Genomic DNA, 23,431 nt, shown 5'->3' on the forward strand with positions numbered 1-23,431 from the left:
AGGCTGGAGTGGAACTATCAAAATCTACCTGCTGTTTTAAAGAGGGAAGAACAAGGTGAATGTTAGCCAATGATCATAATCAAACATAATCAAACCTTCTTTAACGATCACTAACGGAAGCCAACACTCTGACAACAGGGGCAGCACAAGCAAGCTGACAACCCATTATGATTATTTTTAATTCAATAAAACAACCCGAGGGAAAAATTGCTCTCCCCTTCCTTGATGTATCCTGCATAATTAAATCCACGTCATGAGCGATCAAAAAGAAAGAAAAAAGGAGCCTTCAGTTTGAAATCGTTCATCGCTAACGGTAACAAGGATCGCACAGATCTAGCTGCTGTTCGTTTCCATGCGTGAATGAAGTGAACCGTTACAAACGCCAGTCCTTTCTTCTCTAACCTAAAAGAGTAAAACAGCACTAATTTATCGCTGTGTGTTAGTGAGCTCATCACACGTAACAATGTGAGGACAGAGTGAACTGCACGAGCACTAGTGTTGGGACAAGCAGCCATTAGCATAAACAGCAGTCGTAGTACCCAAGCCACACTCACAGCCTTTAAGTTCACTGAAAACATACAGGACTGAGACCTGGACTACGTGAGTTGTTACTCCAGTCTTGAGCACATACGGTGCATTTGAATTCAATTAATGAGTTAAGAACGTTCATCGCTTCAAACGTCGAATTTTACGCATTTGCATTGGAAGAGCGGACGTGTTTCGATTTCTTAATTCCAGACTAATCAAATATTCCAATTAATATTCTTCTGATTAATCTACGGTGAAAACGATCATTAGTTGCATAGCTGGTGTGGAATTTGTATTAAATGTGAGCCCGTCTCTACCACCCTTGCTCTTCCAAGCTCTTCTTGAACATGCAGCTCCACGGGCCCTGAAAGGGGAGCAGACAGGGTCCTGACTTGAACACGTGGAAGTGAGGACTGAGCACGAGCAGCAACAGCACCGTACCTCCAGCCAAATTACCTCTCCCTGCTCACAGGCGGGGCTGGGGGGCCACTCGGGGCGGGGCTGAGGGGGCAGGGCGGGGGGGTCCATTCAAAGGTGGGGCTGGGGCTGGGGCTGGGGCTGGGGCTGGGGGGGGTGGGGGGGGGGTGGGGGGCACTCAGAGGCAGGGGGGGGGGGGTGGGGGAGGAATACTCGGACACGACTGCTGTGAAAGCGCGATTCGGAAGCCCAGCAGCTCACCTGTCAGGAGGACGGCGAATCAAACGCTCTCTTTTCTCACCGCTGCTGTCTGATTGGCTCTCGACACCCCTTCCTTCCTCCCTTCCTTCCCTCTTTTCCTCTCCTCCTCTACTCAAAGGAGGGATCATTCAGGAGAGGATCTGAGAGGTGGAACAGAAGGAGAGCAGGCCATGTGGCACAGATGCATGTGTGAAATGACACACTGTAGCAGCAGAAATGTTTGCTCCCTCTTTAACCAGAGCAAGCGTTTACAAAGTACACGCAATGCCCAGCACTCTTCATATCTGTCATACAATAATATACTACATATACAGGGCAGTCCATGAGTATTTGGACTGATAAAAGTTATGCTGTTTTGACTCTGTACTCCAGTACACAGAATATAAAATGAAACTGAACATTGGGTTAAAGTGCAGACTGTCAGCTTTAATCTGAGGGTACTTACATTCATTGGTGTACAGACGGGCATCTCGGAACGCACAATGCGTCGAACCTTGAATCGAATGGGCTACAGCAGCAGAAGACCACGCTGGGTTCCCCTCACGTCAGCTAAGAACAGGAAGATTTATTAATTAATTTATTATTAGTTTATTTGACAGGGACAATGTGCCAGCTAGCCAGAGAGGCTCATTTTCACCTGTAGTCCCTGGGCTACTCGTCCTTGGACTGCGGGAGGAAACCGGAGTACCCAGAGGAAACCCAGGCAAACACGGGGACAGCGTGCAAACTCCACACCGAGAGAGGACACGGGCTAGCCTTCCTGTGAGCTAACGGAGCTAATGACTGTGCCACCATGTCACCCAGGCAACAGGGGCCATGTGATCACCAAAGCTGGACTGAACTGAAGATCGGAAAAATGTCAAATAATTTGTGCTATAGAGCATAATTAAACAGCCATAATTAATTTCAGCAGTGAAAAAAAAAACAGGGCTTGGTTCTCATAAACAGACCATGGGAAGAATTAAAATCTTTGGCCACCGCTGCATATTTTAACTGAGCAGAAGCAGCCAATTAAAAATAAAAACTATTTAGGTCTTAAGAGAGAGAAAACCCCAATCAAAATATATACAGGATTATAATCAGAATCACATTTGATACTGCCATAAATCTCCCAGTGAACCTCAGGGCAAAGACCAAGAGCGCTTGGGAATCATTTTAAACACAAGAGGAAGAGCTTAAAAACTCTGACGGGTTTAGGAAAAAAATAAAAATAATTATTATGGTTCTGAATGAAGCCCTTGATTAGGGCAGAACATTGTCACCATAATCTGAATTAAAAACACATGCTCACAGTCAGACTATAAATAAGCGGTGGACAGCACAGCTGTGAGTGTGTGCCATTCAGTGTGCAGAGATAAGTGTGTGTGCACGGGGCGGCTGTGTGTGTTTACACATCTGAGCTGCTTTGTGGCTTTTCTGGGATTTTATCCCAAATGTGCCCGACAATGAGTCCCCCCCCCCCCCCCCCGAGAGATCAATTCACACTAAACAGAGAGGAGAGAGTCATTATTCCACAGCAGGCCCCAGGGAGCCCCACAGAGAAGCATACAAGTGTGTGTGTGTGTGTGTGTGTGAGTGAGTGTGTGTGTTAGTGTGTGCGTGTGTGTGTGTTAGTGTGTGCGTGTGTGCATGTGTGCGGGTTAGTGTTTGTGCGTGAGCGTGCGAGTGTGTGCGTGCATGTGTGTGTGTTAATGTTTGTGTGTGGGTGTGTGTGTGTGTGTTTGTGTGTAAGTGTGTGTGTGTGTGAGTGTGTGTGTTAGTGTGAGAGTGCGTGCATGTGTGTGTGTTAGTGTCCACCAAACCACCACATTCCAGCTGCACTGTCACTGTGCAGACCACACAATCACACAACCACAAAAGCTCTGTGTTTCCACAACTTTACACAAACTAAAAAAGGTTTAACTGCGTTAATGCTTTGAAACAAAGTTAACTGTGCAGATCACACGATCACACAATCACAAGAGCTTTGTGTTTCCACAACTTCACCCAAACTAAAAAAGGTTTAACTGCGTTAATGCTTTGAAACAAAGTTAACTGTGCAGGTCACACGATCACACAATCACAAGAGCTCTGTGTTTCCACAACTTCACACAACCTAAAAAATGTTTAAAAATGCGATTTTGCTAACTGCGTTAATGCTGTGAAACAAAGTTAACTAAGTTAGCGATATTTAAGGTTTCTCAGAGGTAACGGCAAAGCTGGCTATGGTAAACCGTAATCTGGGCCCCTGACAGTGTTGGGCAAAGGAAAAGGGGGAAAGAGTATGTAAAAAATATATCAGAGCTCTCATCCTATCTTCACAATAACACACTTAAGGAAGAATGGCCATCATTAGGACTGAACTGCGGCAGAGAAATACAGTAACTCCAAACAGCCACTTGAGCTGCTACACTCCGATCTGGAGAACAGGCGTGTTCCCATACATATATTTAACAGCCAATTAACAACTGAGCACCCCTTTTAGCCAAACCATCTGATTTTCAATTATTTTCAGACGAACAATAAATAATAGATTTTTTTTTTCCCCCCCGTCAATGGGATCTTTTGAAACTTTAAATAGATCTGTGAGTGAACAAAGCCGTATTCATTAGGCCTATTCTTGTGTGTAATGTTTGTTTCCTTTCAATAAAGATTGTGAGGCTTGAGATGTGTGATTATGTTTTACATGAGAGCTTGAGATGTGTGATTATGTTTTACATGATTGTCGTGTCCCAGAATGCCTTTCTCCGCGGCAGCCGTGCAGAGACAATGGGAGGAAAAGAACATAAAACAACTGAGTCAAAGCCCCCGGGCCCCAGCCACCCGGGAAACTGCTCTAATCTCATTTACACATGCATATTTCATCTGCGCGCTGCGTGTGTGTGTGTGTGTGTGTGCGGGTATGCGGGCATGCGTATGCGTGTGTATGTGTGGGTATATGCATACGTGTGTGCATATGTGTGTGCATGTGTATGCATGTGCACGTGTGTATATGCATGAATATGTATGTGTATGAGCATGTACATGTGTATACAAGCGTGTGTGTGAGTGAGTGTGTATATTTGTGCGCATGCATGCATACTTGTGTATGGCTGTGTGTGTAAATACGTGCGTGACTGTATGTGTGTGTGAGTGTGTTTGCGTGTATATGCATATGAGTATGTATGTGTATGAGAGTGTCTGTGTATGAGCGAGTGTGTGCGTGAGTGTGTGTGCGTGCGAGTGCGTGTTACTGCATGTGTGTATACATGTGTGTGTGTATATGCGTGTGAGCGTGCATGTGCGTGTATGAGTATGTATGTGTGTGATTTAGTGTGCATGAGCGTGTGTGTGTGTGTATGAGTGTGTGCGCGTGTATGAGTGTGTATGTGTGTGTATGAGTGTGTGTGTGTGTGTTGCTGCATGTGTGTATACGTGTGTGTGTATATGCGTATTTGAGTGTGCATGTGCGTGTATGAGTATGTATGTGTGTTTCAGTGTGTCTGTGCATGAGCGTGTGTGTATATGAGTATGTATGTGTGTGTATAAGTGTGTGTGTGTATGTGTAAGAGTATGCATGTGTGTGTATGAGTGAGTGTGTGCATGTGTAAGAGTATGTATGTGTGTGTATGAGTGTGTGCGTGCACGTGTATGAGTATGTATGTGTGTGTATGAGTGTGCGTGCGTGTGTATGTGTGTGTATGAGTGTGTGTGTGTACACGTGTATGAGTATGTATGTGTGTATGAGTGTGTGTGTGAATATGAGTATGTATGTGTGTGTATGAGTGTGTGTGTGTGTATGAGTATGTATGTGTGTGTATGAGTGAGTGCGTGCACGTGTAAGAGTATGTATGTGTGTGTATGAGTGTGTGTGTGTAAGAGTATGTATGTGTGTGTATGAGTGTGTCTGCGTATGAATATGTATGTGTGTGTATGAGTGAGTGAGTGCACGTGTATGAGTATGTTTGTGTGAGTATGAGTGTGGTGTGTGTGTATGAGTATGTATGTGTGTGTATGAGTGTGTGTGTGTGAGTTGCTGCAGCAGGCTTCCCTCTCCCATTGTCCCCAGCAGTTAGGCAGTAATTGAATACGAGGTGCATAAGCTGCTCTTTAATTTGACATGTGCGCTCGAGGCGGTAAACACAGGGCCCGGGGTGGGAGGCTTAATTGCTTTGGAATAAAATATCATATCGAGAGCGAGCAGATCATTGTATCAGGAGCCCGACGACAGCACGTCTGATCACGATGCCCGGGCTAAAGAGGCTGGCTAATTAGTTCCCATTAAAACTCAGCCTCTAATCCACAGTCATTCTGGCATAAAGAACACTGGCTTCTCTCCTGCCCAGTGAACAAAGCCAGTTAACCCCTTCCTTCCTCTCCACTGTTCTAGCTCCATATGCATTTGCATGCAGGTCACTGGGCTGAGTTGGAGCAGCAGGTGCTACCATGGAGGTGGGTGCTGTGTGCACTAATTCCCTATTGCGCTCCAAACTGGTTCCAATTTGGCTCCAACATGGCGACACCCACAAACTGTACTTTCACGGTTTCAAAAAAGATTTTCACCAAGAGACTCAATGGGAGACATCACAGTGCCTTGGTAGTCTGCGCACTGACCTCAATCAGGCAGAGTGCTTCTGCCACACACCTAGAAACAGCACTCTGTCATCACACACACTCTCAAACAGCGCTCTGTCACACAAACTCAGAAACAGCGCTCTGTCACTCACACACACTCTCAAACAGCGCTGTCACTCACACACACTCTCAAACAGCACTCCGTTACACACTCCGTCACACACAATGAAACAGCGCTCAGTCACACACTCAGAAACAGCGGTGTGTGTGTGTATGTGTGCGGGTACGCATATGTGTGTGTATGTGTGGGTATATGCATACGTGTGTGCATGTGTGTATATGCATGAGTATGTATGTGTATGAGCATGTACATGTGTATACGAGCGTGTGTGTGAGTGAGTGTGTATATTTGCCTGTGACAGACTCATTTTCTGTGTATTCTGCTGTGCATGGTGTTTTTGTGTGTGTGTGTGTCGAGTTCTGCATTGTGATGCATGTGGACGTACGTGTGGGTCGTGCACTGTGGAGTGTGAGCGCAGAGTTGTGTGTTGCGGTGTGTGTGTATGCATATGTGTAAGGGTGTGTGTGGGGCAGGGTGGGGCAATGGGGCACAGTGGATGGGGGAGGGGGGTGTCTTTTCTGACAAATCAAGCAGCACAAAACGGCAACACAAACATTTTCCTTTCATTTTCAGCCCAGTTAAAACCACAGAAGTGTACAAATGAAGACTGCCTAAAGAATGCCATTAATAATGGAATACTCTCTGTGCGCTATATTCTTAATCCTGTTTCCTCCTTATAAATAAATGATCATTTGTTTCTCAGACACTTCTCGCACACTATAATTACTCTGAAATAAATGTGCCAGTCTTCCCCTTCTTTCATTTCTGAGTAAAAGAAATGAAAGAGGGGGTGTTGAAGAGTGAGCTAGGGCTGTGTTGGTATTAATGTTAGAGGTGCCAAGCAAAAGCACGTCTTTCTTGCGCAGCAGAGATATCACTGGGCCTGATATCACAGCACAGTTATCACAGTGTGCGGTGGGGCCTGGCTAGAGCGAGCAGGTTTACAGTGTGGAACGGGGCCTTACCGAAGCAGGTGTGCAGTGTGGGGGCAGGGCCTGACTAGAGCAGGTGTAGAGTGTGGGGCGTGGCCTGGCTGGAGCAGGTCAGCAGTGTGGGGCGGGGTTGTACTGGAACAGGTGAGCAGCGTGGGGCGCGGCCTGGCTAGAGCTGGTGAGCAGTGTGGGGTGGGGCCTCGCTGGAGCAGGTTAGCAGCATGGGGCGGGACTGTACTGTAGTAGGTGAGTAGTGTGGGGGTGGGGCTTTACTGGAGCAGGTGAACAGTGTGGGGCGGGGCTGTACTGGAACAGGTGAGCAGTGTGGGGCGGGGCCTTGCTGGAACAGGTGAACAGTGTGGGGCAGGGCTGTACTGGAGCAGGTGAGCAGTGTGGGGCAGGGCTGTACTGGAGCAGGTGAGCAGTGTGGGGGTGGGGCTTTACTGGAGCAGGTGAGCAGTGTGGGGGTGGGGCTTTACTGGAGCAGGTGAGCAGTGTGGGGCGGGGCTGTACTGGAGCAGGTGTGCATGGTGCTGTACAAAGGTAGACGCAGGGATGTATACAGCACACTGTCTGCAGCAGGAGCTCTTCTCATGCCTATGAAAGGACCAAAGCTAAGCTGCCAGGGATAATTAGCAGACAGTGACCTTCTCATTAGAGCCTGGAAACCACTGATCATTTCCCTTTCTCTCTTAATGCATGCAAGCCACACGGACAAGCTTGGAATATCAAAGCAATTCTCTCCAAGACATTTATTAAGAGGCAAATTTACAACAAAAAAAACATACAGCAAAACAAACAAACAAAAACAGCAACCTTTGAATTATGAGCACAAATTTATGCAGAGAGAAATGAAAGGGTGGTCTCTACCCCCACCTCTCCATCTTGTAATCTCAAATATTGCATTATGAAGTTTTCATGGCTTCACAGTAACCTAGTACAGTGAGTCAGTGTGACTGACCAGGCCAAATGTGCCCTCTCTTCCTCCCGTTTATTAACATTAAATACGCTGATCTGAGTACAGCACCACACGATGCCCATTTGACAGAACCAATTCCTTAATTTTTTCATATTAAAAAATGCCATATTTGATACCTGTTCACAATGGCATTTCTGTAGCAATATTGATTCAAATTTTTCGCGTTCCGCAATTGCTCCTCTGTACATAATAGGCCTATTCAAATGTGATGACACACAGAGGAACTTGCATGCCGAATGCGAGAGCAAGCGCCTAAAATTCAAAAAGTGTCTCAAAAATTAGGTCTGAAAAATTGCTCAATATTACAATGTCAGACGACATTTTTGGTTGTCTCAAGGCAGTGTTATTTCTCCAAAATACACTAGCGCTGGAATATCAAAGAAAATTAAGCAAAATTAATCTATGCTCGTAGTAGGCCCAATATGAATGGAACTTGAATGGAAAGTATTTTAATTTTGAAGTAATCTAACCTACATTCATTCCAACAATTTTTTTTTCTTCGCAAAAATGATATTTTACTGAATTGCATTATGTCATATGACAAAACTACGACACTGTAAAGCACTAACAAATATGGCCGCTAACTAGCATTGAATCAATGCTGGGCTCCGCCATCATTAACCAATTTACAGTGCTAACCTTACCGTTAACATGAATTCGGTGCCCTTGGGCCGGTGAAGCAGATCGTTTCTCCTCATTTGTGAAGTTTACTGTGCTGAAAAAAAAAAGTTAAGTTTAATTACACACGGAGGTGAATTTCACATTGAGTTCAGTTTGTTACTTGATTGGCACACATTGAGACAGTACGTGCCGATAACTAAGGAAGGCTACCTAGCAAGCACAACACTAGCATAATTTATCAAACACTGCTCACAACCACACACGATATAAACTAGTAGTAACAACCTATGCCGTCTTTATTCCAGTCAGATTAGGCCATTTTAACATCAGAAATGATCGGACAGCCTACCGACCTCAATTGATTGTGCAAAAATTCTTAAAGTACGACTATTCAAACAAATGTTTGCTAGCTGTCTGCGTAGCTTTACTCGCATCTAACGTTAGCTAGCTAGGTAGCGCACCGCAATGGCCGACCTAACGTTAGTTGGCTTGCTATCAAACATTGTAAAAAAGCAAGACAGCATAACTGCGCCAAAAACATTTTTATTCACAGTAAAAACTCATCTGCACTTATCAACATATACATTATATGTTAACGCACGACGAACATATTTAAGGTGGACTTCTAGCCCACTCAGTTTGACTGAATTGGATAGTTTCATTAAACAACCAACGCACGAGGCGGGAGAAAAGAAACCATCAAATCTGATGACGTACGTCTCCTCCCCCAGCCAAATAACCTTGACTGGCAGGTGAATTCACCTGTCCTAGCGAAAGTGTGGAGTAGGGGTTATGTTTCTTTCAAGTACCGTCGGATTTACAGTATAAGAGTTTCCCAACAGGAGAAATCTGACATTCTTTGATAACTATAATATTGCAACATTCAATTCCTTGTGGTATTTCCATTATTAACCCCTATAAATAGCTGAAGATTGTTTGTTAGAACTATCGCTAGCTAGTCGATTGCTCGCCTAGAAAGTAAACAGCCCAGCAGGAACTGAATATAATTGACGCAGCATTAGCATAAAATATCAATCACCTCATCATCTTTCTTTCAATTATTCGACTATAATGCACGTGAATACGAACGAGTAGGTTGGTCTATTTGTGACGCATTCCAGACTCGGACTACGGAGGCCCGTAGCAAGAGATCACTTGTACTTCCTCGATGAAACGATATGGCGTAATATGAGTTATTGACCACGATTTTGTCATGCCAATTTTGTCAGGCTATTTGCATTGAAAAATTGTAAAACATACGAAATATAAAATCATCGTTCGGTCATTTATACTACAGAAACAATAGACCGTACATAATGCACCATAGAAGTAAAGCTAATGTTACTTTTTAAAAATAGGCTACAGATTAAGAAACAGTGGAATTAAATATCAAAACTCTAGATGTTCCAGAAGGCTTGTGGGGAATTTTTAATGTCTGCATTTACTAGATGACATGTTTTTTGTTTGATTTTTGTGCCTGCTCTTATGTTACGCTGCAGTACAGTCTCCCCACTGGGGATCAATAAAATGTAGGTATTCTATTTTAAAATTCTAATGTGTTTTAGCACACGGTAGAAACTCCAGAAGCATTCTTCAATTGCTTCTTCCTGGTGGCCAGCTTTTCTTCTTCTCAAACATTTTTTCCACACGCTATTCATAAAGCCATGTGGCATGTGTAAAATATGCACCTGTTACTTATGATTCTGTCTGAAGTGGGCATCATGCTGGCACTCTACAGGTGGAGACCTGAGGAGGTGGGCTGAGTCACTGTTTGTGTGACGCATGTGAAAAATACTTTTTTATTCTTAATGAGAAAGGGCCCGGAGTGTGTCCTCTATGTGCCAGATTTGGCCCCCGGGCTTCCAGTTGAACATCCCTGCAGCAGTACAGGGGAATGGTGGGATGTTGTGAAGGGGTTTAAAAGTGAATAAAAGAGGGAGAGAGGGAAGGGGGGTGTGGAGGACACAGCACCCTGCTTGACGCCTGTATCACGGCCACAGCACAGCACAGTGTAGCACAGGTAGAGCACAGCACAGTACATTGTATGACCGCAGCATATTGTATGACCACAGTACAGCACAGAAAACACAGCACAGTCGAGTACAGCAAGCACAGTACAGTACAGCACAGCACAACCACAGTATGCTGCATGACCACAGCACAGTCCAATACAGAAAAGTACAGTACAGCAAACACAGCACAGTCCAGTACAGCAAATACAGTACAGCACAAGTAGAGCACAACACAGCACAGCCACAGTACAGCACAGCCACAGCATGTTGATGACGACAGCACAGTCCAGTGCAGCAAAGTACAGCAAACACAGCACAGTACAGTACAGCACAGCACAAGTAGAGCACAGCAGAGCACAACACAGCAAAGTACAGCACAGTCCAGTACAGCACAGCCGCAGCACACAGCCTTCCATGATCACACTCACAAATACGTTGCAGTTCAAAGGATCAGTAAGTGCACTTCTCTTTGTGTTATGAGCAGTTGGAGGACTCAAACTGTTTAGAAACTAGAATGAACTGAGCAGTTTTAATTACCCATACTGGATTAACCAATAAATGCCTATTCACACATTTGGCATTACAGCTGAGGTTCTCTCGGATATTGGGGACATGGGGTTAAAGGGAACAACGTTTTCTGTTTTCTTATCACTCAATGGAATTTATCATTTGGCCTTTATGAGCTCCTCAAGCAGGTTTTAAAAAAACAAGTACCTAGTGAGACACCACCTGTTTTTATTTTATTTTTTTACATTTTATTTTCTGAGCCAATAGGGACAGAGTTGCCTTCTAGTGTCAGATAATTACTCCAAGATATAACTAGCGCCACACTGCTGCGATCTAATTTACAGCGCGGGGCCCGAGCCATTACGCTCCCCTTATCGGCCATAAGCTGTATGACTGCCGCAGCTGCTCGGCTCACTCCGGCGTGGAGTGCTGTATAAATTAATCACACGCGGCCTCGTGCACTTTCACGCAATCTGTAATGCACATTAATGAGGGATGACAGCTGTGACAAAAAAGGCAGAATGATCACTCACGATTTAAATAAAAATCAGAGCGCAGTGACAAAAGTCATTTGCATGACTTTTTTATTTATTTTCATCTCTCCCCCCCCGCCCCCTTTCCCAGGCTTTGATTCCTCCCGTTTTTTTATCAAAGGAGGATGCGTCTGAAAAGGCTTAAATTATCGGCAGATCGGGGAGCGGCGCCGCTGTTCTTGCCTTACTTACCGGCATTGTAACGCAGCGAGCGCTAATTCGGCGCGGAGTGAAGGTACGCGGCGCGCGCTCCAGATGCCTTTTCAGCTCCCTTCATTTCAATGTGAATGATTTATCAACACCTTTGTTTTTTTGGGGGGGGGGGGTTAGTTTTGTTTGTGAAGCCGCGTTGAGTGCTTAGGTCTCTCAGACCGATAATGCCGCGTGCCCGAGCTCCTTCGCAGTTTTTTTTTTTTTTTTGGCGCTAAACGTAGCCTTGGTTACAGCGTGGTTGCTGTGCTCTGCTGTTGCCACTGTAGGCAACGCAGGCACATAATAACAAACGAGTCACTGTAAAATGGATCAGTTCAGAATCTCTCATTAAAAACATTTAGCTGACCTTCAGCTGTTAATTAAAATTTGGGCAGAAAGTGTGTTATTAGTGTAACTGATTTGGTGATTTATTACAGGCTGTAATGAAATTTTTCTACTGTCAAAAGCATTCCGGGGGTCCCTGGTGGGCCGTCAACAGGCTGATGAATAAATGATCACTCTGAGAGAAGAGGGTTAGAGGAGGGGAGCGTTGGAGCGGTATGCAGCGCAATTATTAAACACACACACCTGCACACACACGTACGCATGCACTCACACACATACCGACACTTACATATACACACTTCTGTCTCTCTCTCTCTCACACACACACACACACCTACACCTACATATACACACACTCTCTCACACACACCTGCACACACACACATGCACACTCACACACATACCTACACTTACATATACACACTCTCTCTCACACACACCTGCACACACACACATGCACACACACACACATACCTACACTTACTTATACACACTTCTGTCTCTCACACACACCTGCACACACACACATGCATGTACGCATGCACTCACACACATACCGACACTTACATATACACACTTCTGTCTCTCTCACACACACACACACACATGCACACACGCATGTACGCATGCACTCACACACATACCGACACTTATATATACACACTTCTGTCTCTCTCTCACACACACACACACACACACACCTACACCTACATATACACACACTCGATCTCCTCACACGCACACACAGGCAAATTATTTTCCAGAAAAATATACGCTATTTTCTTAACCTGCTGCTGTTCTCAAGCAACACTTGGCTTTTCTGTGCAAGTGAAAGTATCACTTCATGAAATTAATGGATTTCACACTGCACACGTTTGTTGCATACGTGTGGCGTACTCCGTGCATCTGCAGTGCTCCCCTTTCAGATGGCATGCAGACTCTGGCAGAAGCCAGAAGGTGAAACATTTCCCAGTCCTTCCCTCTGTCCTTCATTTCCAGAAAAAAAGTTCCTGCTCCCCCCATCCTGTCCCAGACTGTGGACTGTGGGAGCCTATAGTCTCTATGGCATCGTTAAAAGGACAAGGTGTATGTGAGTCCAATTGCCAACTGTCAGACATCAACTGTCAAACATCACACAGTCACATAGGAGAGACCACACTGGATCAGCCCCACAGGAGAGACCATGCTGGAGTCCTCCTCACTGGATCAGCCCCACAGGAGAGACCACACTGGAGCCCCACAGGAGAGACCACGCTGGTGTCCTCATCACAGGAACAGCCCCACAGGAGAGACCGCACTGGAGTCCTCCTCACTGGATCAGCCCCACAGAAGAGACCACACTGGAGCCCCACAGGAGAGACCACGCTGGTGTCCTCATCACTGGAACAGCCCCACAGGAGAGACCACACTGGAGCCCCACAGGAGAGACCACACCGGAGCCCTCCTCACTGGATCAGCCCCACAGGAGAGACCACGCTGGAGTCCTCCTCACTGGATCAGCCCCACAGGAGAGACCGCACTGGAGTCCTCCTCACTGGATCAGCCCCACAGGAGAGACCGCACTGGAGTCCTCCTCACTGGATCAGCCCCACAGGAGAGACCACACTGGAGCATCTCTTCTCTCTCAGAGCTGAGCGCTATGTATACTAATACATGAGGGGTTGGGGGGGGGGATGGGCAGGGGGGTGGGGGGGTGGAGGGAAGCAAGCAGTGTTTTCTCACCCCGCAAATCTAGAGCTCTTCAGGGAGGCTGCAGGGTCTCATTCTAAGCCCATTATGTCTCTGCGGCTGGGAAATTACAAACGATGAACAAAGTGGGGGTGTTATCATGCGGAGCCAGAGGAGGGGGGGGCTGAATGGCATTTTACGCAGGAGGTCCCCTCCGCTGCGACAGGCTTAATGTATTATTCAGCCTAAGTGCCGGATACAGCCGGAAATCTGGAGCCTGTTGGGGAAAGCCTTCTCAGTGCAGCCCCCCCCGTAGCCCCCCGCGCTGGAGCTAACTGAGTTAGGCTAAACGCGCTTGGCGTGCGCCGTGCCCATGTGCCACGCCTGTCTGCCACACCCATGTGCCGCACCTCTCTGGATCGTTTCCATTGACAGCAATGAGGCCTTAGGTTGAGGTTCCAGTGGAGGTCTCTCTCTGGACATTGGGGGTTTTTTTTCTGGAGGCAGAGGTCTCTCTAAGGACGTGGAGAAAGTTTTCTGGAGATGGGGGTCTTTCTAAGAGGGTGGGGGCTCTTTGGAGATGGGGGGTGTCTCTAAGGGGGCAGAGCATCTCCCTAAGAAGGTGGAGGGGTCTCCCTAAGGTCAACAGGATTCCAGTATTAATGTGGTACTGATGTAGCTTAGCTCAGCTGGATTCCAGTACTAATGTGGTACTGACGTAGCTTAGCTCAGCTGGATTCCAGTATTAATGTGGTACTGACGTAGCTTAGCTCAGCTGGATTCCAGTACTAATGTGGTACTGACGTAGCTTAGCTCAGCTGGATTCCAGTACTAATGTGGTACTGACGTAGCTTAGCTCAGCTGGATTCCAGTATTAATGTAGTACTGACGTAGCTTAGCTCATCTGGATTTCAGTACTAATGTGGTACTGACGTAGCTTAGCTCAGCTGGATTCCAGTATTAATGTAGTACTGACGTAGCTTAGCTCATCTGGATTCCAGTATTAATGAGTTACTGACGTAGCTTAGCTCAGCTGGATTCCAGTACGAATGCAGAAATTGAAACCCAAACTTTGCTCGTGTTCTTTCTGTCTTTTTGTGTAACTAAAAAGCTGTTTCACATCAGAAATGCACAGCTGACCTGTCCAGGATTCTGAAAACACTAGTAAGTCTGTAAGTGTGTCATTCATACTCCAGACAAGTAGACATTGAAGGTGAGAGTCAGTACAGGATGTTGCAGTTCTCAGGTATTTTACTCTCATCTAAAAATGAAGAACAGGAAGAACATGGAAATGTTCTTTCACAGCTGACAGGTCAGAGCTGGTAGAACACATGAAAACTGGTCTCAGTCATGTTCAGCGCACTATACCTCGGATCCAATCAATGCTTGTTCTTAACTTTTACTAGCAAATAATGGCAAGTCCAGTACTTTTCTTCATTGTGTTAACTTTGGTGATGGCTGAAGTCGCAAATCTGTGTTTGTAAGTAGGGTGGCAGTGTAGGGTAATGGGTAAAGAACTGCTCTTGTAACCTAAAGGTCACAGGTTCGATTCCTGTTTAGGACACTGCCGTTGTACCCATGTGATGTAAGTAAAAGTTAAAAGCTATATGCGCATACTGTTCCTGAATCTGGGACTGCATGCGCATACAGCAGAACCCCACACGCAGTATCTCACAGGGCACCAAGTACTGCACACCAGCCACCTCAGCTGCTCTACGCAGGAAGCAGCAGATACTCATTTGGAGTATGAAGGGTTTGAGGGTTATTATTATCATCGTGGTTGTTGTTTGTTGTTTGTTATGTTGCGTACAAGCGAATAGCTGGGGCCTCAAGCTCTGGTGTAAACAGAAGGAGGGCAGGAACACGCGCAGCCTGTGTTTTCCATTGTTTTTCTCACGCAGCTTGTGTAATTAGCCCTGTGAAGAGCGCTCACATCAAAGACGTTCCCGCTCAAGCATTTGCATGCCTGAAAAGCCCGATAACAGTCTGCCGCACGGCAGAGCAGAATCCCCGGGTTCGGAGACGGAGACGGAGACGGCGGATGAGCAGACGCTTTTCAAACGCTTCGAGCACCGCCCGGTGAGCAGCGAGCACTTGGCAAGCGCAGAATAGGAATAAAAAAAAAAAAAAGAAAAAAACAACAAAAAGAAAAATGAGCACTCGCACTGCTGGATGTGATGCTATTCTCTGCACTTGTCGCTGTGCCGTTCTGCTCGTGCTCTATCCGGTTTGATTATTGACCTGCTTGACTCGATAAGAGCTGCGCTTCCTGGTGCATTGCTCCTACCGTGCGGCCACGCCCCATCAGCAGAGTGCTTATAATCCCTCCAAATCCAGGGATTAGGATTAGCCTGTTCACTTAATCCAGCCAAGTCCAGGGGTTATGGCTAGCCTGTGCAATAAATCCAGCCATGCCCAGGGTTGTGGTTAGCCTGTGCTATTAATCCAGCCATGCCCAGGGTTGTGGTTAGCCTGTGCTATTAATCCAGCCATGCCCAGGGTTATGTTTAGCCTGTGCTATTAAACCAGCCATGCCCAGGGTTGTGGTTAGCCTGTGCTATTAATCCAGCCATGCCCAGGGTTGTGGTTAGCCTGTGCTGGTAATGTAGCCACACCCAGGGTTATGGTTAGCCTGTGTCTTTGCAGGAGTGGCAGGAGAAACTAACTAGCTTGCACCCTCAGACCCAAAACTTGGATTATTTATTATATTGGGTTATTACATTGATATTACCGCTGACAGATCAAATTGGTGCTGACTCAGTTTCCTGTTCTTTCTCGGGTTCTTCCAAAGACATGGGGGGGAGGGTGGAGAAAGGGCTGCTCCGACCTTCTCCACGCATACTGCACTCTCCCGGGAAAATTCTGCTGAGCATGCGGGGATTGGACGGAGCGGGGAAAGTGCCGGCGTGGCCGAACAATGACGCGATGTCACGCTGCGTTTGGGGGAACCTGACTGACAGACGGGGAACCCCCGGTGAATGGCAGTTTTATGGCCATCATTATTTAATGTGCATTATCTAAAAGCATATGCAAAACTGAGACCGGTCACAAAAAAAGATGTTTTTATATGTGGTATTTAGAAAAAGATGTGCATAATAGATTGTGAAATTAATATTTATGGCTTGAGTGATTCTTATCCTGGGCTATAGCTGACAGGTGAAAAGGTACAAAACTAGAAGCTTTTTGCAAGGAATAGAAAATTCTGATGGGGATTCACCCTCACACTAATGGGCAAATTTCATTTTTTAGTTTTTATCTCTTCCATTCCATAAAATTTGTAAAATCATCCAGTAGGATTTTAATTGTGTCACAACACTTAAAGAGTACATATAGTATAGGCTTTAAAAAAAAAAAAAAAAAAAGCGAATTAAAAAAGAATAATGTACAGTAAGCCCACTTCCATTCCCATATTTACCCAGAATTACATATTCACAAAGAAATCATGAAACAATAATCTCCATTAGCGTTTCTGCACAATTGTTTCAAATGCTGCATCATCCCCCAGTGGTCCGTGTTTGAAACGCGGTATAACTGCAGGATGATTCGCGGTACAAACGGGTCGTATCAGGCGCAGGAACACCGGCGCGCTTTTTTATTTCTACGCCTGTAACCGCGGCTGAAAAAGAAACGCCGCGATCGCCGCGAGAAAGAGATGGAAATTCCAGCGGGATGCTCAGGGCAGGAATGTAAATGCTCAGGGTGCTCAGACCCTTCAGCGCGCTGGTCGGCAACACCCCCATTTGTGGCTGTTTGCAGCAACACAAAGTCTTAAAAGATGAAAGTCTTTTATGCAGTATCCCCCCCCCCCCCCCCCCCCCCTCCTTCCCCCCACATGCTGAAGGTCAACGGAGGCATCTGAGGAATCCATATGTTTCCAAACAGACTATTTTAACGGCATTCCAAGTTCTGCTCAATGTGACATGTGAACAACACCTGACCACTTATGCCAGCTGTAGCCTTCGTCTGTCCGAGGAGAACCGTTCAAATTCCAGCTCTCTTACAATCAAAGCCTTAAGTGGGTGTTAGCCGTATAAAATAAGAAATATTTACTTGTGGCGAAGTGTATCATTTTTTTTTTTTTTAATGCGCTCCTATTTTTCTACCGAATTGGAATGTCAGCTGCTGCTGCTTCTCACGCTACAGACCACCAGCACTACTCTACACACACCCACACACACATACACACACACACACACGCACTCACACAGGCACACGTACTCACACCCACACACACACACACATACAGAGGCACACACACACCCACCCACACACACACACACACATACACAGGCACACATACACACACACAGGCACAGGTACACACACACAGGCACACATACACCCCCACACACACATACACATATACACACACGCACTCACACAGGCACACGTACTCACACCCACACACACACACACATACAGAGGCACACACACACCCACCCACACACACACACACACACATACACAGGCACACACACACCCACACATACACACACACAGGCACACAGGTACACACACACAAGCACACACACTCACACAGGCACGTGCACTCACATCCATACTCACACAGGCAGGCACACACACACACACACACCCATACTCACACACTCACACCTACACACACACACACACAGGCACACATACTCAGACCCACACTCACAAACACTGAGAGGAGCCCACAACCTAAAGTCACATCAAGGTAGGCTCTGGTCTAGTGGTAGAGGTGTACTGCAGTTCAGACATTAGCATGTGAACATTCACTACCGAACATAAGATGACCCCTGGAGTGTTCACTGTGTGAACTAAACTGTGTTCTTGGCTAGAAATAGCTGTACAAAATAAGTATTGTACCTTACTGAACCTGTGTTTAGCAGTTGTCTATGACCACGAAATGCACTTTTTGTACGTCGCTTTGGATAAAAGCGTCTGCCAAATAAATGTAATGTAATGTAATGTACTGGTTCTTTGAGTAATAAATACAAACATCTCCACTGTTTCTTTGCTTGTGCAGTCAATTCTGACATCTCCACCATTCTCCGCTTGACTAATCAGTACCAACATCCCCATTGGCTCAGGCCTTCACACAAGAAATAGAGAACGTTGCTTTGCAATTGCGAACCACTACCGCAATAATTTCATTTTATCATGGGAAGCTGAACAGTATAACACAGTAATGTCCTGTAACCATATACAATGCATCTGAAAAGGTTATCAGATCATTTGAGCCCGAAGATCTATTGTGCTACTCTTGTGGGAGTGATTTGTTGTACAGAGTCAGACAAAGCATTTTAATGCATTTTGAGACGGTGACATACATATTTGGTTAGGGTACACATGCCGCCTGTTGCTGGAGCCTAACTCAGCGTGCATTGGGCGAGAGGCAGGAATACACCCTGTACAGGTCGCCAGTCTGGCGCAGGGCACACACACCCTTCACTCAGACACTCATACCTTTAGGCAATTTAGAGTCTCAAATCAGCCTACTTGCATGTCTTTGGACGGAGGGAGGAAACCGGAGTACCCGGAGGAAACCCAGTGTTCCAGTTACAATATATTTACCATCAGTGGCATCACTAGACACCAACCCTAGTGACACCACTGGTGGGAAATATACTGTAACCTTTATGATTACAGGTAAGAAGGAAATATAAATGTTTCGACCCCCCGACCTGTTGTTTTTACCTCTTTTGGGGGGGTCCAAGTCTTAATTGGGGGGTCAGGTCCCGCTCAATCCCCCCCATCATTCAAACACTGAGGAAACACACGCTCACATGGGGAGAATGTGCAAAAATCCACACAGAAACAATTTAAAAACCTTGCAGTTAAATATATTGACATCATTATGTTTTCAAAAGACCACATATTGGCAATGTTTCAATGGCGCTCACTCAGCGATGTGCAGTTTGGGGGAAAGGTGTTTAGGCCTGCCTGTGAACTGGAACGAGTGCAGTTTACTGACTGGTGTTATGCAGACGCGCACGGTGACAGGGCCCTTAGCCGGTTTTGTTTTCTCACACAGAGCTGGGGGATTTTTTTGCGAGTTAGCGCCCCGCGGCGTCTCCGGGGTCACCGGCGATGATGTCTCTGTTCGGAGGTCGCTCTGACGTAGGGAGTATTTGTTTTTTTTTATCGCCGCGCCGACAGACAGCGAGCGCGGAGTCCAGACGGTTGCCGTCTCCCTCGGTAACCCGGCACTGACTCAATTATACATGAGGGGGCCGCATAATTACCGCCAGCCCAAAAAAAGAGACGGGGGCCGGGGGGGGGGGGGGGGGGGGGGCGCGGGCGGGGCCTCACTTGATTAGCATCTTTCCGCCGCGCCGCGACGATCACAACATTTCACATCAGCCTCTTTGTTTTCGGACACCTTCTGACACGACGCGAAGGGAATTCTGACAAGGTTCTAGAATCCCCCCCCCCAGAGCGAGCCAAGTTCTGAGTATTTTATTTTGCCGATGCGGCAGACGCCCGTGCAATTTTTCTAAATTTATTTTTAAAAAGGCTCTTCTTAAAAAAAAAAAAAAATAGTGGTGGCAAATTGTCAAAAGAGAGAATTGAGTGTGCAGTGCAGTGGGTAGACTGCACAGGGACCAGGGTTAAGAGATAAAGCGAATCTGTTGATTTTATTATCGAGAGGTCCTCCGGGGAGACAGAGTCCGCGATCTGTCAGGACCCATTAAACATGTAATTTTTGTTGGAAGAAAGTTTGCGCATACAGGCAGGCACCGTGCTGTGTTATTAAAAATATGAGTACGGCTGAAGAAAATAAGTGGGGGGGGGGGAGGTGGAATGAAGGGGGGGGGGGGGGGGGGGCAAGAATAAAAAAAACGGATTAAATTTTAAGCAGCCGGCGGGCCGATAGTTTGCCTCGGGCGTATTTGTCAGTTTCAAAGGGTGTTTTTATTAATTTTGTATTTTGCATTTTGTTAGTGGAAAGAGCCGGGTCCACAGGGAGCGCCGCGAGCGATAGCCGAGAGGAGCCTGTGGCGGGCCGAGGAGCCTGTGGCGGCCGAGCGGGCCGACCGCGCGCGGAAAGCAGATTCAGAGAGAGGGCCGGTCTCAAATGAGCCCCGCAACACCCCCACTGCAAGCCAAGGACAGCCTTCATCATCATCATCATCACCATCTCTTTCTGTCTCTCTCGGTCTGTCTCTGTCTGTCTCTCCTCTCTCTACTTCCGTCTCTCCTCTCCCTCAATTTAGGATGTTTTTTTTTTTTTTTTTACACAAATATAAACATCTGCATTCCATTCTTAAACGACAACAATGCCATCGAAATAGCAGCCATTCATATAAAATCTGCCGGCCCATAAACAACGATAACATTAAAAACAAGCCGAAGCTAGTAAACATTAGTAGGCCTACTGTAATTAGCACTGTAGTCAATAGTACAGTAATTATTAGATGCATGCATTATATTGAAACATACCGATGCTAATTACTGAAACCTGGGTCCTGAAAGATGTGACGCAGGTGTCGGAGAGATTAAAACTGTCAAGTCGCTGTCCAGTCAACAAACGCCATGTCTGGCCCTGTTCCTGCTGACAGACAGACAGACAGACAGAAAGACAGCCCGCTGGTCCAGCACACACACATGCTAACACCTACCGGCTCCGCGCTTTGCAAATCCCCGCACGTGAACTGCTGTGGGCGAAACAAGAGTGCTCGGCCACTCTTAATTATCCACCGGGCGGAAGAGGAGAAAACCGGGACGGAGGGAAATGAAGAGGTGCTCTCCTCAGTCAGCCATTGGACACTTTATTATTATATTACCGTTCCGTACTGCACCGTCCGACACATTATAGATCCTATGATTTGACAATACAAAAACACACACAAGACACAAGTACATTTTCGCAAGATGGGCACATTTCCCTTCCTTAAGTATAGCCGCATCACTTTATCCCAGTATTTTGAGATTTTTAATGGATAAGCTACACTGTTCAATGGGTGTTTTTTTTTTTTTTTTTTTTTAGATAAAGTGAGCAGGGAGCAAAGCTGTGTAAATTCCTACCATCATGGGGGGTACATCGCTGGGTGATCCTACCATTGTGGGGGGTGGGTGGGGGTATCGCTGGGTGATTGGCGCAACAATGCCGGCTGCCCTCCCGCCCCCCCCGAGCTCCAGCGTATGGAGAGTGTCAGCCCGGATTCTATTTTTCATGTAAATGCCTTCCTGGCTGCAGACAGTATCAAGGAGTTAATGGGGAAAACAAACCCCTTCTGTGATACTGGGAATTTGAGAGAAGAGTCCCGCAGGGCTGCTTCAAACAGCATCCAGCGCCGCGCAGAAGAGAATATCCTCGGGCCATGGGCTGCTGCCGGCTCCACCCACGGCTGGGTGGGACTGGATCAGAGCCGCGGCGGCGGCGGAGGGGAAGCAGGCGCTAACCTGCGCGTGTGCAGCGGGATCAGAGCTGCGGCGGGAGAGCAGCGGCTAACCTGCGCGTCTGTAGCTGGATCAGAGCGGCGCCTGGTCCCTCACTTCCCAAGGCTGTCACCTCTCATCACCCACAATGCCCTCTGATAATGTAATCGCGCCTGGCGGGGATGACTCGCGATGTGAAGGGGAGCTGCAGTTCCCATTCGTGGCCTGTAGGGGGGCACAGTGGGCTCTGTCTTCAGGCAGTTACTGTAGGGATCCTTTCCCCAAGCATTGGGACAGATTCAGTGCTGTCCCACATAGAAGGCCTCTCTCATTCAGGCAACAAAATATCCAAAACTCCTCAGCCAAAGCGCTCTGGAACATTCTGCCAACATCCTGATATCACTGCGGGATAACCTATCATTGCTTTAGCCTACTTTGGTTCTTTGTGAACATCAATTTCTAATTGTTTCTGTATATAAAGTTTATAAATAAAGTTGTTTTAAATTTATTTATTACATTTTTCTGTAAAAATGTTGGCCTCATCAGCATATGGAACTATTGTTAGCACAGAAGTTACCCAGGCTAAGTAGGCTATTCTTACCTGTACCAGACCAGCATTTAGCCTTTAGCTTATCTACAGCTCAATTCATTGCAGAGAATCATTATTACAAGCACTGAGGAAAAAAATGAATTTGTCAAAGATGTGGCATAAAAAAAGCACACTATCCAAGCTGATCACACACAGTATTGTAATGTCATAATGATTCAGCCTCGCCTTCTCTCCTGGCTGCCAAAATCACTCCATAATTAAAGGTAAAATGGCTGCCACTTTGAAATTGGGAGGTATCAACAGTATTTTTCACACATTCAGGATCAATTTTCATTATAAACACTCTCGTGACACATTAGTGTCATTGTCACCTGCTGGGAACAGCCTGGAGCGGACCCCACTTTGTTATATCGCAGAGAAACGGTTAATTAGCCGATCCGTCAATGCCCGCTATGCATATATTCAAGAGACACTCACTGAGGACCACGATAATCAGACCTTCCACATATTTATTTATTCATTGGAAAGGCGATGCTTTTGAAGTCGGGTCTGCCAGGGTAGGAATGTGACATGTTCTCACTTTATTGGTATGCACAGGGAGGCATATGCTTTGTTTATTATATCTAATTCTGAATAAATCTCTCACAGAACACGAAATTACATTTAAATGATGCACTCGAAGCGTCATACTTAAAAGGAGAGGTACGCGGAGTCTTTCTTTCGTTCTTTCTTCTCTCTCTGGTTGAAGCGTGCCCTGTCGGTAATGGGGCAGGGAACCAGATTAATGCCGAAGCAGGGGAAGTATCTGTACAGATGGGATCTGTAGATGCTTATTAAAACACAGATGAAAATTACAGGACTGCTG

The 23,431-nt window shown here is 46.3% G+C and overlaps 1 long non-coding RNA gene across 2 annotated transcripts; it reads right to left on the reverse strand.

Moving 5' to 3' along the window:
• Positions 1 to 1,216: 1,216 nt before the first annotated feature.
• Positions 1,217 to 9,513, reverse strand: LOC118214871. 2 transcript variants are annotated; one of them, XR_004762705.1, is made up of 4 exons: positions 9,432 to 9,513; positions 8,416 to 8,486; positions 1,652 to 1,755; positions 1,217 to 1,346 (listed from the first exon to the last, which is right to left on the reverse strand). It is a non-coding gene; the product is annotated as an uncharacterized LOC118214871 (long non-coding RNA). The 2 variants fall into 2 exon arrangements; XR_004762704.1 differs by lacking the exon at positions 9,432 to 9,513 and adding an exon at positions 8,678 to 8,752.
• Between the last annotated feature and the right edge of the window lie 13,918 nt (positions 9,514 to 23,431).

The sequence above is a fragment of the Anguilla anguilla genome, chromosome 16 (genome assembly GCF_013347855.1).
Source record: "Anguilla anguilla isolate fAngAng1 chromosome 16, fAngAng1.pri, whole genome shotgun sequence".
NCBI classification, from domain to species: domain Eukaryota; kingdom Metazoa; phylum Chordata; class Actinopteri; order Anguilliformes; family Anguillidae; genus Anguilla; species Anguilla anguilla.